We start from the raw sequence: 4,631 nt of genomic DNA, 5'->3' as shown, positions 1-4,631 counted from the left end.
GCCCTGGCGGAAGTCCAGCGGCTCGACGCGATCACCGCGGGTCCGAGCGCAGTGCTGGCGACCACCTTTGAGGCGGAAATCCTCCCCCCTGCGCCATCGACGGAAGCCGAGATGGACCTTACCGAAGGCGGGGACGGAGCTGAAGGCGCGGCTCCTTCCCAAGGCGACGCCTAACTCTTGTTGGAACAGTTTCTGTTGGATGCGCGTGTGTCTTCCTGCGGTCGCTGAGGCCTGAACACTTTGCTTCCATTGCATGAAGTCGTACTCTTCCTTTTATTTTGCGTGTCCGGCTTTGTCTGTCAATAACAGGGTGGCTTCCCGAGTGGGGGTCATTTTTCGTGGCGGGTGATGAGTGAAGGTGTCCCTAACCCGGAGGCATAGGAATCCCTCGGCTCAGTCGGCCTTGCCACTTACATGCACCCACGTTCGCTCCTTGGGGCCCTGTCTCTGACATAGCCGGGAGAACGCAAAAGCCTTTTTGACCGAAAATTTTGGACGATCTTGACGCAGAGGGGTTCCCCCCTTTTTATCGGGTCGGGCTCTGTCGAGGCGAGGTTGACCCTTCCTTGACGGCTGAGACTTTTGTGGGAGCGAGGTATACGAACAGCTTGAAAACATCTTAAGGGTAGGAGCGACGTAGCCGTCGGATGTTCCAAGCGTTGCCATAGACCTCGCCTTGACCGCCGGCCAGCTTGTACGTTCCGGGCTCCAGAACTTTGGCGATGACAAGCGGCCTTTCCCGAGGGTGCGTGTAGCCCTCGGGTGCCCCCAGCAAGGGCTCGGGGTGCTGTGCGATGGTCGCGATCTTCTCCGGGTTGGCTTCGATGCCCCGCTTGGAGATGATGAACCCCAAGACCATGCCCTGGGGCACCCCGAGGATCTACCTTTCAGGGTTGATCTTGACGCCTTCCGCCTCTTTTATGGACTTTGCCGCCATCAACTTGTGGATCTCCTCGCCTATCGCTCTGCGCTTCTCCTCGTCAAATCGGCGCAGAGGCTGCTTGACGGGTCGGGCTCCGGCCCAAATATCCAGCGAGTGCTCGGCGACATCCCTCGATATGTCGGGCATGTCCGAGGGACTCCACGCGAAGACGTCGGCGTTCGCGCGGAGGAAGTCGACGAGCACTGCTTCCTATTTGGGGTCGAGCCCGGAACCGATCCGGATCTGCTTGGAGGCGTCGCCACTGGGGTCGAGGGGGGCGGCTTTAACCGTCTCCACTGGCTCGAAGTTGCCGGCATGACGCTTCACGTCTGGCACCTCTTTGGAGAGGTCTTCCAAGTCGGCGATGAGGGCCTCGGACTCGGCGAGGGCCTCGACGTACTCCACGCACTCCACGTCGCATTCGAACGCGTGTTTGTACGTGGGGCCGACGGTGATGACCCCGTTGGGGCCCGACATCTTGAGCTTCAGGTAGGTGTAGTTGGGGACGGCCATAAACTTCGTGTAGCATGGCCTCCCCAGTACCGCGTGGTAGGTTCCTCGGAACCCGACCACCTCGAACGTCAGAGTCTCCCTTCGGAAGTTTGAGGGCGTTCCGAAGCAGACGGGGAGGTCGAGTTGTCCAAGGGGCTGGACGCGCTTCCCGGGAATGATCCCGTGGAAGGGTGCAGCGCCTGCTCGGACAGAGGACAGATCGACGCGCAGGAGCCCGAGGGTCTCGGCGTAGATGATGTTGAGGCTGCTGCCCCCGTCCATAAGGACCTTGGTGAGCCTGACGTCGCCAACGACGGGGTCGACGACGAGTGGGTATCTCCCCGGGCTCGGCACGTGGTCGGGGTGGCCAGCTTGGTCGAAGGTGATGGGCTTGTCGGACCAGTCTAGGTAGACTGGCGCCGCCACCTTCACCGAGCAGACCTCCCGGCGCTCTTGCTTGCGATGCCGAGCCGAGGCATTCGCCGCATGCCCACCATAGATCATGAAGCAGTCGCGGACCTCGGGGAACTCTCCTGCTTGGTGATCTTCCTTCTTGTCATCGTCGCGGGCCATGCCACCCTCCGCGGGTGGCCCGGCCCTGTGGAAGAGGCGCCGAAGCATGACGCACTCCTCAAGGGTGTGCTTGACGGGCCCCTGGTGATAGGGGCACGGCTCCTTGAGCATCTTGTCGAAGAGGTTGGCACCTCCGGGGGGCTTCCGAGGGTTCTTGTACTCGGCGGCGGCGACAAGGTCCGCGTCGGCGGCGTCGCGTTTCGCTTGCGACTTCTTCTTGCCTTTCTTCTTGGCGCCGCGCTGAGTAGACGCCTCGGGAGCATCTTCCGATGGGCAGCCCTGGGGCTGATTGTCCTTTCGGAAGATAGCCTCGACCGCCTCCTGGCCAGAGGCGAACTTGGTGGCGATGTCCATCAGCTCGCTCGCCCTGGTGGGGGTCTTGCGACCCAACTTACTCACCAGGTCGTGGCAGGTGGTGCCGGCAAGGAACGCGCCAATGACATCCGAGTCGGTGATGTTGGGCAGCTCGGTGCGCTGCCTCGAGAATCGCCGGATGTAGTCCCGGAGAGACTCTCCCGGCTGCTGCCGGCAGCTTCGGAGGTCCCAGGAATTCCCGGGGCGCACGTATGTGCCCTGGAAATTTCCGGCGAAGGCTTGGACCAGGTCATCCCAGTTGGAGATCTGCCCCGGAGGCAGGTGCTCCAACCAGGCGCGAGCTATGTCGGAGAGGAACAGGGGGAGGTTGTGGATGATGAGGTTGTCGTCGTCCGTTCCACCCAGCTGGCAGGCCAGGCGGTAGTCCGCGAGCCACAGTTCCGGTCTTGTCTCCCCCGAGTACTTTGTGATAGTAGTCGAGGGTCGGAACCGGGTCGGGAACGGTGCCCGTCGGATGGCCCGGCTGAAGGCCTGCGGACCGGGTGGTTCGGGCGAGGGACTTCGATCCTCCCCGCTGTCGTAGCGTCCCCCACGCCTGGGGTGATAGCCTCGGCGCACCCTCTCGTCGAGGTGGGCCCGACGGTCGCGATGATGGTGCTCATTGCCGAGGCGGCCCAGGGCCGCAGGCGCGGTGTTGCGTGTGCGCCCGGTGTAGGCCGAGGCTTCCCGCATGAATCGGGAAGTCGCGGCATGAGGTTCCGAGGGGTACCCTTGCCTTCGGGAGGCAGTGCTCTCGGCCCGTCGGACCGCGGCGCCTTCCAGGAGATTCTTGAGCTCCCCCTGGATTCGCCGACCCTCGGTGGTGGATGGCTCCGGCATAGCGCGAAGGAGCATCGCTGCTGCAGCCAGGTTCTGGCCGACGCCACTAGATGCGGGTGGCGGCCTGACCCTGACGTCATCAGCGATGCGGTGCTGGAAACCCTGGGGCAGGTGACGTATTTCTCCGGCCGGGAGTTGGCCCGCCCATGCCTGCCCGATGTCCCGGCGGATTGGCTCAAGCGCTCCTGCTCCCTCGTCGAACCTGGCCTGTGCCCCGCGGACTTGCTCGAGCTGTGGGTCGTGACCCCCCGCCGGGACGGGGACCACAGCTAGCTCCCGCGGGATGTCAGCGCGAGGCACCGGCCTAGGGAGATCTCCGTCCTCCGGCATGCCGAGATGATTGCCTTCGGAGGGACCCCCTAGATCGACGTGGAAACATTCGCGGCTTGGGCCGCAGTCCTCGTCGTCGAGGCTGCGGCTACCGTCGGAACAGTCGGAGAGGCAGAAGTCACATGCGGTCATGAAGTCCCGCATGGCACTGGGGTTGCCAAGTCCAGAGAAATCCCAACAGATGCTGGGGTCGTCGTCTTCCTCGGACCCAGAGGGCCCGTAGGTCAAGACGTTCGTCAACCGGTCCCAAGGCGACCGCATGCGAAACCCTAGAGGGTTTGGACTCGCCTCTACGAGAGCGTCCGCCAGAGCGAGGTCGCTAGGCGGGTTGAGGCTGAATCCAAATGACGTAGGATGGGAATCGGTCGGTACCTTTTGGTTGACGAGCGGCGATGAAGTCACGTCGAGGACTGACTGCACCGTCGTCTCAGGTACGAGGGCGACGTCCTGCAAGCTTTTCGCAAGCGCGCTGGCGTCGTCCACTTGCTCGGGATTGGCGTGTCGCGGGGAGACGGCGCTCGTCTTCGTCTCAGACGCGAAGTCGATACCCGGTGCGCCCCTCGCTGGGGTGCCGGCGCTGTCGACTCGCTCGACAGCCGACGAGGCGCTGCCTCCTGCTTGGCCTTGGTTGCCCCGCCTTCTTTCCCTTCGTCGGCGGGGAAGAAGGCGGGACGAGCTCGAATGTCGTTCTTCCGCCACGCGGGGAAGACGTCGTCGATTTCGCCGCCGGCGGGCGGGCTATCGGCCGCCATTGTCGTTGTCGCACGGCGGTGGAAGGAGTATCATGTCGTAGCTGCCGTCGAAGGACATGAACTCAAGACTCCCGAAACGGAGCACCGTCCCGGGTTGGAGAGGTTGCTGGAGACTGCCCATCTGGAGCTTGACGGGAAGCTGTTCGTCAACACGCAGCAGGCCCCTACCTGGCGCGCCAACTGTCGGCGTTCCGAGACCGAGGGGTCCCTTGGGCCGACGAGTGAGTGTCGCCGCGTGCCCCAGCCCAGATGGGTCGAGTGCGAGGGCGAGCGCGAAGGGGGGAAGGAGCGAGGCGGCCGGAGACCGGCGTGAGAGAGGTGGGAATCCCGCGGCCTTCGTGTTCGTCCCGCGCCCAGGTCGGGTGCGC

The sequence above is a fragment of the Zea mays genome, chromosome 4 (genome assembly GCF_902167145.1).
Source record: "Zea mays cultivar B73 chromosome 4, Zm-B73-REFERENCE-NAM-5.0, whole genome shotgun sequence".
In the NCBI taxonomy this organism is placed as follows: Eukaryota; Viridiplantae; Streptophyta; class Magnoliopsida; order Poales; family Poaceae; genus Zea; species Zea mays.
This window is presented reverse-complemented; position numbering follows the sequence as displayed.